This window comes from Lepus europaeus, chromosome 8 (genome assembly GCF_033115175.1).
Source record: "Lepus europaeus isolate LE1 chromosome 8, mLepTim1.pri, whole genome shotgun sequence".
NCBI classification, from domain to species: Eukaryota; Metazoa; Chordata; class Mammalia; order Lagomorpha; family Leporidae; genus Lepus; species Lepus europaeus.
Window position 1 is genome coordinate 83,269,202 of NC_084834.1, and position 12,557 is coordinate 83,281,758.

Sequence of the window (12,557 nt, forward strand, 5' to 3'; positions counted from 1 at the left end):
CCTGCCCTATATACTCGGTTTTTTAGGGGATTTTGGGAGTGGGTAAGGGGTTGTACTCAAACATTTCGGGACCTGCATTTTTATTTTCATTTCTCATGTTTATGATAAATGGATGCATATTTTTCAAAATCAAAAGCACTTTGGAAACAGGGACTCTTACTTGACTGACAGATCACTATTGCTGCCTTTGAGGGGAATTTTCTGAAAGTTGGAAGTCAGCCTGATTCAGATGTTTCTTGGGTGATCCGCAGGCTGACTACCACACAGGCAGGTATTTTATTGGCTCTTTTCAGTGAGCTGGCCTAATATTGCATACAGCTGCTAATGATTTCTGCACAAAGGAGTGAAAAAAGAAATTTCAGCAATGAGTACGTGCTACTCATTTGGGAAGGATTACCAGTGTGTAGTGGAACCGTCACTCCAGGTTTATTTTAAACAATATGCTCTCCTGTGAAATGATGGAAAACAGAATATTCCGGCAGCAGTGCAAATGTAAGGGGTGCTTGTAAAAATATGAATTGTGCAGAAACATTCAGTCACCGAGCCTGGCGTAGTGCCTGTGGCATGCCTGGCATTCGTCTTAGACCTGAGGAGACAACAGGAAATAAAACAATGAGGTGCCTGCCCTGATGGAACCCCCATCCCACTGGAGGAGACAGAAAACAAAGTGATAAAACCCTACACTACTTGTCAGCCACTGCCAGGAAGAAACCCAGGCCAGGTCAAGGATGAGACTGTGTGGTGGGTTCTGGTATGATCGAGAGAACTGGGCAGCAAAGGAATCTCCAAGGACACTTTTTAAAGTCAGGAAGCAAGGCTGATGCTGTGGTGTAGTGGGTAAAGCCACCACCTGCAGTGCCAGCATCCCTTATGGATGCCAGTTCAAGACCGGCTGCTCCACTTCGGATCCAGCTCTCTGCTATGGCCTAAGAAGGCAGTGGAGGATGGCCCAAGTGCTTGGGCCCTGCACCCACGTGGGAGACCTGGAGGAAACTCCTGGCTCCTGGCTTCGGATCAGTGCGGCTCGGGCCATTGCAGCCAACTGGGGAGTGAACCAGCACATGGAAGACCTCTCTCTCTGCCTCTCCTTCTCTATGTAACTCTTTCAAATAAATAAATAAATCTTTAAAAAAAAAATAAGGAAGCAAGTCTCGTGCGGATCTCTAAAGCCAGTTTACTTGGACTCACGGTTTCTCATTCTCCAGGAGCCTACGATGTATGCCTGAAAACAAGTGAGCATGCAGCCATAGACACACGGACACACTCATTATTTGGACTTTTGCCTGTATGCAAATAAGTTGGATTGCTCGTTCCAGAGATCTTACCCAATGTACAGAAAGCCCAGAAGTCTTTGCAGGCTTACACACGTAGGCCATGCAGAGCATGTAGGATGTTCATGTTTCATCTGAATGAGGGAAGAGATGTAGGTGGAAGTAAGTGGCCACTTCTGCCATTGGCTGGGACCGTCACTTACTCATCATAGAAACCAAGGTGCAGCCACATCCTCAGCCATAGAAGACACCAGAGACCCCACAGAGACTCAGCACAAGTAAGTGATACTTTAGAGCCCTGCAGAGGTTTCAAAACTTAGATGTTGTTCACTCTTTAAGGGTTGGTTTCTATTACTGCTGTGTCCTGGTTGTGACTGAGTGACTGTTCTGGGACCTGGTTCACTGTTTTACTTACTCTAATCTTTATTCCTGACCATGTTGCAATTGAATGGTAATTCCTAAGAGAAAGCCAGGCACAGGAATTTTACCCGGCAAATATAGTCAAATACTAGAGAAAGATTCCGTCCTGATCAGGGTTTGTGATTGCCTCCAGGCTTTTCCCGAGTGATCTTTCAAAGGAAGAAGGAGCAACGAATTTCATTTCGTGCTTCTTCATTTCTTTCTCTTCTTTTTAAACTTCAGGGATTTTAGGCATAATATTTTCTGTTATTTTAAGGACCACTTTGTTAGTGTCTCTATGTTTGGCCAAGAATCACATTCTAAAATCATTTAGTTTCAGAGATAGTTCAAGGAGCTTTTGCCCCAGGCTGGAAATTTGAACTCACAGTACCCAAGGGATATTTCAGTTATTCCTCTTGCTTTTGCTTTAAAGTGAGTCAACCATTCAAAGTAGTATTTAGCTGGTATTTGGTAGGAAAATAGACCTAGCAGCTTGCTGGTTCAAAATTAAACATTCAGTGTTTACTTTTTATCAATAACGAACTCGGTTAACAAAACTTCTTCCTCTTCTCTTTTGTTCTAAAATTTAACTCGAAGCTGGCAACTTTTCCAGAACTGAATTAGAAATGTCTGGGGACGCTGTGAAGTGAGGGGAACTAACATTGTTTTACCACCAACTGTCAGGACTCATATAGCACTCTTAGTTCACCTCAATGTGTGCAAGAAGTTCCGAAGTAAACATTAGCATCTCACACGAATGCTGTCTGAATCCAATTTGTGCATTCTGAAACCCGGGGAGGGGGAAGGGAGCAGATATTAAGTTCTATGCCACTACATTTTGCATAGGTTTATTACCGAACAAGTTAAGATGTAGCAAAGAACAGCTGTCAGCAAATTCACAGTCTTCATTTTTATACTTCAAACCCAGAGGTTATTGCTCAGCTACTATGCATGTAAAAACTGCATGAGGATGTGGAATTCCTAGATATGTTTAAATTACCAGTGTCGTTTATTTGAGAGGAAGAGTTCAAGTTGGCTACTGTTTTTGGAACGAATTATAAAATGGCAAATACTTAATTCCTTATCCGTAAGTTTTATATTCAGCAAAATTATTCTAGAAATTCCATCCCCCTCCTAGTTATCTGCTGAGATCTTATCAAGATGATTAACATCGTAGTTGAATGCTAAGCTTCTTTGCCAGCCAGTTGGGTTTTGGTTGTTATCTCTCTGGCACAGAGGCTAGAATTTTTAAGACTACTTTTTATTATGATCAGACAGGGATAACCTCAATAGACTATTGGCTTAAGTCAAAATCAAATGGTTTGATTATGATAGTGAGTATTTTATCAGTGACCTTGTTAAAATTGCTTCTGGGGTTGAGATGTTTTTGTTGCTAATCAGTTGAAATATGTCAGCATTATATAAAGTAAAAATAACTACATACCTAGGAAAAAGAACAAAAGTTCTCAAGGTTGAACTTCCAAAAACATTATTATTTCCCACGTAAAATGTTTAATTTCCTAACAAGTTTAGCTGATATTAAAAGTTAAGTCTTCTAAATTTGATGGCTACATTCATAAGAGTTCTGCCCCAGGGTTGTTTTGAAAACTGTGTGTCTGATTTGTCAAACAGATTTCTAAGTGACCTCTCAACCATCTGCTGAATCAGGAACTTCATGTGACTTCCGTTGCAGTGTTAAGTAAGCCAATGCTTAGTTTTAGGGGTAAAGGAGATCTTTAAGCATAATCAGCTGTTTTATTTCATGTTTCTGTATCATTTCCGGTAATACATGCGATTTTTCGATATGGGATTCTTGCACAGAATGACAGTGGATGGGTTCGGATAGAAAGCTAACAGGAAGTAAGGACCAGCATGACACTGGAGGTCTCCTGGGCTAGGCAAGTCACATTAGGCAAATCACATCCCAATCACCTGCATGCGAGTCCTGTGGATGACATCCTGTGACGTGATCGTGGAATTCTGTGTATTTTGCTCTAAGGTCTCAGAACCATTTGAGTCTAGCCCCTTTCTGTCCCCACGCACGTCTGTCATGTAGTCATATATGATCTGTTTTGAGACTCACACAGTTCCATGTATCTGGTCCTGAACATGATATAGGCAGGCAGATAGGATTAAATCAATTAGACTCAGGAGCTGGAAGACCACGCCCTCCCCCACGCCCCCTGTGTGACCTCATGCCCCTACCTGATCTTTCCTGTGTGTAACCACTCTCCTTTTGGAAGCTGATGAAAGGTGTGGAGTGCCCAAGGCGCTCTCTCTGCTTTCCTGCCCACACTACGCTGCCTGTGGCTGCTCCTAACCACATGCTTTGCTCCATGTGGCTTCCAGCCTGCTCTCTGCCTGGTATGGACCCAGCTTCTAGACTTCTTTCTCCCTTAAATAAAGCCCTCATTTTCCTGTGTACTTCTCTCACTAAATAAATGCTAAAAGCTTACCATCTCACCTGTTTTATTCAAGCTGATATTCAGAATTCTTATCTGAATAGATGGTAAGAACCCTTGAAATTTTAATATTAAAATAATAAAATAATTAATAAAGCTAACCTATAGTAAACACACAGCACCTTACTTTAGTTCCATATCTTTTTATTTAAGTCTTACTATTTTTGAAAAAAGACTTACTTGTTTGAAAGGCAGAGTTAGAGAGAAGGAGAGGTCTTCCATCTGCTGGTTCACTCCTCAAATGGCTGCAGTGGCCAGAGCTGCACTGATCAGAAGCCAGGAGCTTATTCTGGGTCTCCCATGTGGATGGCAGGGGTCCAAGTATTTGGGCCATCTTCCACTGCTTTCTCGGGCACATTAGCAGGGAGGTGGCTTGGAAGTAGAGTAGCCAGGATTTGAAGCAGCGTCCATATGGAATGCCCGTGCTGTAGGCAGCAGTCTAACCCACTACACCACAGCGCCAGCCCTGTAAGTTTTACTACTTGGTGAGGCATATCCTCCGTTTGTATTCTCTTTATTTGTGATTGTTTTATTTTACTGAATCACGGAGGCTGCCCTGGACTGTGTTGAGTAGTACGTCTCCTGTTACCATGGCTATTCCTGGCATGAAAGGCAAAGCTTCCATTGGTTCCTCACTACATATGAGAATTGTGCTAAGTTTGTAGCAGAGATTCTCCTTGGGTTAAGCAAGATTTCTTCTGTTCTGGCTTGCTAAAAGGTACCTCCCACCCCAAGAATTTTGATCGCAAATCATTAATAATTTTTTTTTTTTTTTTTTTTGGACAGGCAGAGTGGATAGTGAGAGAGAGAGACAGAGAGACAGGTCTTCCTTTTTGCCATTGGTTCACCCTCCAATGGCCGCTGTGGCTGGCTCATCGTGCTGATCCGAAGCCAGGAGTCAGGTGTTTCTCCTGGTCTCCCATGCGGGTGCAGGGCCCAAGCACTTGGGCCATCCTCCACTGCCTTCCCGGGCCATAGCAGAGAGCTGGCCTGGAAGAGGGGCAACTGGGATAGAATCCGGTGCCCTAACTGGGACTAGAACCCGGTGTGCCGGCACCGCAAGGCGGAGGATTAGCCTGTTAAGCCACAGCACCGGCCGCAAATCATTAATTTTATAAATGCTTTTTTCTTTTTTGGTCTTTACTAAATTCTTTTTTCTATTTTTTTTTATCACTTACCATCTATTGAGATGATAGTATGGTTTATAATTTATCTCTTTTAATCTATTGTACTTAAAATATTTATTTACTTATTTGAAAGGCAGAGTTACAGAGATAGAGAAGGAGAGATATAGGGAGAGATATTTCCTCCATTGGTTCACTCCCTAAATAGGGCAACGGTCACGGCTTGGCCAGGCCAAAGCCAAGAGTCTAGAACTCCATCACCTGGGTCTTCCATGTGCGTGACAGGGGCCCAAGTACTCAGGCCATCTTCTACCACTTTCCCAGGAACATTAGCAGGGAGCTGCATCCAAAGTGGAACAGCCAGGACTCCAACCGGCACTCATATGGGATGCCAGCATCACAGGCCATGTCATTCTGCTATACCACAACTGATGTAGTTAATATGCCTATTAATGTAGCTTCTTATACAGCTAGATGTTTTGATATTATAACATTTTACATTCCTGGGACAAACCCTATCTTATTAAATTTTATTTCTTTTTATATACTATTAAACTTGAATAATCATTTATTTAGGATGTTTATATAATTTTTTAAAGATTTATTTTATTTATTTGAAAGAGTTTCAGAGGTAGGCAGAGCCAGAGGGAGAGGGAGAGGGAGAGGGAGAGGGAGAGAGAGAGAGAGAGAGAGAGAGGGAGAGAGGGAGAGAGAGGTTTTCCATCTGCTGGTTCACTCCGCAAATGAATGCAACGGCCAGAGCTGAGCTGATCCGAAGCCAGGAGCCAGGAGCTTCTTCCAGGTCTCCCATGCAGGTGCACGGGCCCCAGAACTTGAGCCATCTTCTACTCCTTTCCCAGGCCACAGCACAGGGCTGGATCAGAAGTGGAGCAGCCGGGACTCAAACTGGCACCCATATGGGATGCCAGCACTGCAGGTGGTGGCTTTAACCCACTGCACCACAGTGCTGGCCCAAGGATATTTATATTTACATTGTAAGCCACATTCATCTTTTACATGTCTGAATCTTTTCCATTTTTATATAGTCTGAAACTATTTACAAAAGATAAGGATCACTTTTCTCTTGGACATTAACTAAGATTTGCTGGTTAAACCAGCAGGACCTGATATTTTCCTGGGGGCACCTAATTTAAGTTTCTTTACTGGTGATTGTGAAATATAGGCTTTCAGCTTTTTTAAAGATTTGATTGTATTAGTGTATATATTTCTCAAGTAATTTTCATTTAACTTAAGTCTTCAGATGTATTGTCATAAACTTATTTGTAGTGTTCGCTTCTAATTCTTTAAATATTTTGTCTGTGGTTATGATCCCTTTTTGGCAATATTATTGGTGACTTTTTACATGTTTTCAGCTTTGCTTTAGGTTTACATTTCTACTCTATTTTCACGGCACAGCCTAGTTTGCCAGGCCTGGCCTTGCACGGTGTATCCCCAGAGCCCCCATCTGTGGGAAGGACTTCCTTTCTCTTTTATTCTGAAGGAGCTCAACCGCCAGCTGGCAGCTACCCGCCTCAGAACTGGGGACCCTGCTTACCTAAGAATTTGGTTTCCGTTTATTTTGGTCTGGGCTATGTTTATCTTGCTTTTAAGCCTAACCATATATTTTTTTATTTTCCTTTTTATAATTCATTTTTCATTCTTATATGCTTTCAGCAGGATGGGTTTATCAAATACCATGATCTTGGGGAGCTGTGTCTGATAAAATCAGCCAAGCTAGCACAATGACCTCCACAAGGACAGGAGCCATCCTGCCTCCCCCTGCCCTGCCCTCCCTCAGTCCTGACCTCCCTTTGTCTGTTTGTCTGTTTCTGACACATACCACGTGTCAAGCTCTGCAGTGGCATTGTGCACACACTAATTTCACTGTCATTTTAGAGGTGAAGAAACTGAAGTTTGAAACAAGGGACTTTGCCACGGCCATTTGGATAGAGACGGACAGGGCTGCCTCCACAACCACACCCTCTCTTCCATCCTGCACCTGCTCTAGCCCTTGAGCCTGTTCTTCATGCTGCCCCTTAAGGGCTCTGGGGATGTGTTCGACTTTTCTCCTTTCAGCCCAGCCCTTTCATGAAATAAATGCTTTGACAAATGGCATCATTATAACAGAGATGACTGCTAAATCCCTTAAGAGGCCAAGGGGGTGCTGGCGCCATGGCTCACTTGGCTAATCCTCCGCCTGCGGTGCCGGCATCCCCTATGGGCACTGTGTTCTAGTCCTGGCTGCTCCTCTTCCAGTCCAGCTCTCTGCTGTGGCCTGGGAGGGCAGTGGAGGATGACCCAAGTGCTTAGGCCCCTGCACCCACATGGGAGACCAGGAGGAAGCACCTGTCTTCTGGCTTCAGATTGGTGCAGCGCCGGCCGTAGTGGCCATTTGGGGGGTGAACCAATGGAAGGAATACCTTTCTCTCTGTCTCTCTCACACTGTCTAATTCTACCTGTCAAATAAAGTAAAAAAAAAATTTTTTTTAATTAAAAAAAAAGAGGCCAAGGGGACCTTTTGTGGCACAGTGGGGTAAGCTGCTGCCTGAGAAGCCAGCATCACATATGAGTGCTGGTTCAAGTCCCAGCTGCTCTACTGATGGTTTTCGAGATTTATTCATTTACTTTGAAAATCAGAGAGAGAGAGAGAGAGAGAGAGAGATCTGGTTCACATCCCAGATGGCCACAACGGCCTGCACTGGGCCAGTCTGAAGCCAGGAGCTTCCTCTGGGTCTCCCACAAGGATGAGAGGGGTCCAAACACTTGGGCTGTCCTCCACTGTTTCCCAGGCCATTAGCAGAGAGCTGGATCAGAAGTGGAGCAGCAGGGACATGAACTGGTACCCACATGGGATGCTGGTGCCACAAGTGGCAGCTTTACCAGCTACACCACAACACCAGACTCCTTGTTCCTGACTTCAGCCTGGTCCTGTGCTGACTGTTGTGACCATCTGAGAAGTGAACAAGCAGATGAAAGATCTTCCCCCCCCCCCACCGTAGCTCTACTTTCAAATAAATAAATATATAAATCTTTTAAAAAAAAAGGGGGGGGGGACCATATTCTTCTGACAGCACCCTCTACAGTTCTCATTGGCATTTACTATGAGTTCCTTATTGGTTTTTATCGGCCTTAGAAACATTTACTTGGAATTCCTTCTGTCAGTTTTTATGCAAAGCATTATAAAGTATAGAAAGGAGTTTTAGAATTAGTAAATATTTACAGCTGCTTTTATTTTACTTGTTTTTCATGTTATAAAAGTATGTGCATATAATCTGAAAAACAATACTTTCCAAGTTTGGAATTGGGTAGCTGTTGAAATCAGACTTTTTCTTAGCAGAAAATATAATGATGCCAGTAACTACAAGAATGCAATGCACAAGTACAGCTTCATTAATGAGTTATGACTGTTGAAAGAATGTTCTAGAAAGAAAGAGAAACACTTGTCAGAGGTCCTTGGACCTCTTCCAAATCTTAGATTTAAATATATTTGCAGAGAAATACAGATAGCTTCCAAGAGATGCTGAAATTTTTAAAATTTATTCCTTATTTAAGTGAAATAAAGCAGCTTAAGTGCAAATTAGCAACAACAAACAATCCTTTTATTTTCATGCACAATTCAGGGAATATGTGATAATTGAATGAGTAAAGATACATCTTTAATTTTTAATACTAATCATAATAGATGTATACATCTATACATGTTTGTAAAGAAAAAGTAATTTCTTTGTGCTGTGCAAATATTGACCTACGACAGCAAAAAGTCTAGAAAAGTTCATATAGAATGCTTTTTGAATATTTATGTATTTGAAAGGCTGAGTGACAGAGGGAGAAAGGCAGAGAAAGATCTTCCATCTGGTGTTTCATTCCCCAAATAGTTGCAACCAAGGCTGTACCATATCAAAGCCAGTAGTCTGGGATTTCATCCAGGTATCCTATGTGGGAGCAGGGGCCCAAGCACTTGGGCCATCCTCTGCTGCTCTCCCAGGTGCACTAGCAGGGAACTGGATAAGAAACGAAGCAGCCAGAACTTGAGCCAGCATTCTGATAAGGGATGTCAGCACACAAGTGCTGGCTTAACCTGGTGCACCACATTCAGACAGAAACTATAAATAAGAACAACATATCTGGGGCTGGCGCTGTTGTATAGTGGGTAAAGCCGCCACCTGCAGTTCCAGCATCCCATATGGGTGCCAGTTCAAGACCTGGCCGCTCCACTTCGGTTCCAGCTCTTTCCTATGGCCTGGGAAAGCAGTGGAGGATGGCCCAAGTCCTTGGGCCCCTGCACCCACATGGGAGACCTGGAGGAAGCTCCTGGCTCCTGGCTTTGGATCGGTGCAGCTCTGGCCGTTGTGGCCATTTGGGGACTGAACCAACAGATGGAAGACCTCTCTCTCTGCCTCTCCTTCTTTCTGTGTGTGACTCTTTCAAATAAATAAATAAATCTTTAAAAAAATTATGATACATAAAACTTTTTCAGGAAGAATTTTATCCTTTACATTTGTTATTTACAGTTTTTGTGCTCTTGTATCTTTCCCGCTCTTTATGTCTAAACTCCATGTTGCTAAGTAACCTGGAAAACAGCCTCATGGCTCTGCTGGGTATTTCTGTTAGTGGCCCAAATTTGAACTCCTCTACAAATACCTGCTTCTCCTTCCAATGAATCTGGAGCTGTAAAATTGGAATTATCATTAGTTTAGCCAATTCTGTCTTCAGAGACCATTCCTCACCTGCTTTATGGGTGTCATATGCACATTTCACTTAGGTGTGGACTGGACTGGCAGGAGTGGGGCAGGTTGCAAAAGGACTGGGGAGTGTTCAGTTTCTTTTAGGGAGCCCAAGCCCCATTCCACGACGTGGAGACCAGGGGCAGAGGAATGGATCTGCTAGGAGTCCCCGCCACTGGGATTTCTTGGCCCCAGGAAAGGTCTAGATAGACAAGAGCCAGTTCAGTTATCTCAAGGTCATACTCTCCACAGGTGGACCCCAGGAATTAGAAACTTGAGACCAGAATTTGGCAATCTGGACTTTATGATTTGTGTTTGATGTTTTCTGTAACGTGATTTTAGATGGAACTTTATTTTGAAGCTCAAGCCTAACTTTTCCTTTTATCTAATATCCCATTAATATTCTTTAAAAGACCTTCTTAGTAAAAAAAAAAAAAAAATGAACTATTTTTAATTCCCTCTTTTTACTGAATATTTGTCATACTTTTTATTCATTTAATTACTAGAATTATTTCTTTTTAGTGTGTGATGTTCAGTTTGTAATAGATTATAAAGCAAGAGTTCAAAGTTACTCTTATGAATGCTAATAATTATTTTTTTATTTGACAGGTAGAGTTATAGACAGCGAGAAAGAGAGAGAGAGAGAAAGAGAGAGAGAGAGAGAGAGAGAGAGAGAAAGGTCTTCCTTCTGTTGGTTCATTCCCCAAATGGCCACCATGGCCGGCGCTGCACCGACCTGAAGCCAGGAGCCAGGTGCTTCTTCCTGGTCTCCCTTGCGGGTGCAGGAGCCCAAGCACATTGGGCCATCCTCCACTGCCCTCTGAATGCTAATAATTATTAAGTATTTAGCATTGTGCCAAGTACTTAATGTGTGTAACTTATCAATCTCCAAATCCATGTTATGAGAAGTTGGCTTTGAAACTCAGGGAGATTTTATTAACTAGCCCAAAGATGCACAGTAATGAAAGGGAAGAATTGAACTCCAATTGAAAATGTTTCTTAGCTGCTGGATCATTATAAAATTACAACGCATTCTACAATAATAAGTGCTTTTCAAAGCCATTAACTTGGGTGGGCATGTGGCAGAGTGGTTAAGATACTACCTGGCAAAAATACTGTATCTTCAATATGATTGAAATTTGATGGAAGTATGTGCAGGAGAATGTATTGGGATACCTGTTCTTTATTTTGTGTTTTGGTCACTACATTGCCCTTCTCTTTCAAACCCTACCCTGAATTCTAAGAACATAATCAGTCCATTGTGTTCATTTACCCCTGGGAAAGTTGGTGCTGTAGGGCTGAAAACAGATGTGGTCGGCCAACAGCCTCTGTTCCTGGTTTTTGTTTTCTGGAGGCCTGAGTTCCTAGGGAGGATTGTACTAGGCTTAAAGCAAGAAAGGTGATTGAGGAAGAGAAAGAAGCCAGACAAGAGGGTTTTCCAAGAATGGGAAAAGGAATAGATGTATGCAGATCCTTGGTTAAATGGGAATTCTACTCTCAGGTATTCCCAGGTGAGACAGCAGGATCTCAGGAGAGAATATCTCTGGGATATGGCTAAAAGGGGTGGACCCCAAACACTGGAACTTCCAGCCTTAGTAGACTCCTGGCGCCTATACAGCACAGTGCTCTGCTTCCTAGGTTGGGACTATGAGTAAGAGCAGTAGCGAGAGCCCCATTTTCTAGGCACTCTTCTATTCTGGGGAGACCCTAGAGAGGTAGAACTCTACCCCAACTGCAACAGAAAATAATCAGCTGAGAGGAACTTTCCACTTTCCATCTGTCAAGTGGGATGGAAGCTTGAGATCAGACTTCATTTCACACTCTCAGAATGCCTATGCAGTACTTCTGACACACTCAAGTTTGGGAGGTAAGATTCATACTAGTTACACATGAATATGGGAGAAGAAACCATTCTGGAAGTTAATGCCAAAATGATAGTAATGACCCCTTCTGGGTGATAAGTTTGAGTTTGTATTTTTCAATTTGGCTTGACTTTTCTTTATTTCCTCGATTTTCTGTAATGGATAAGTAAGTACTTTTAAAGTTTTATAATCAAAATACTCAAAGAATTATGTTTAGAAAAATTGTGCTTTTCTCCACATTTTATATTTATATTTATTCTCTACATAGATGTTTTGGTTAGTCATTTTTTTGTGTGGTTTGGAGTAGAAAATAGGTGAATTAGCTTAGACTGTGGACCTGAAAGAGACACGGCTGTGAGTTTCACACACAATTCCACAACTTACTACCTTTCTCAGATCACATTTCTCTGAAAATCTGAAATAAAGGTTCACATGCATGTGATTTATTAAGGAAATATTTCTGGGAAAACCAGTGAAGGAGTGGGCAACTCTGGCCAGGGAAAGGAAAGAAGCCAAGCAAGGGTAAGATTTCAGACAGAGTAGGAGCCTCACCCAATCCTCAAGGGAGCTCTGAGATATAAATTATGGGATGCCGGAGCTGCCGGCCAGGCCGTTCACCCGATGCGCCACAGCGCTGGCTAGGAGGTATAAATTATGCCTCACGGTTTGGCCTGCTTTGAGGTAAGGGAGCTGGGCTTTCCTAGCTCCACATCAG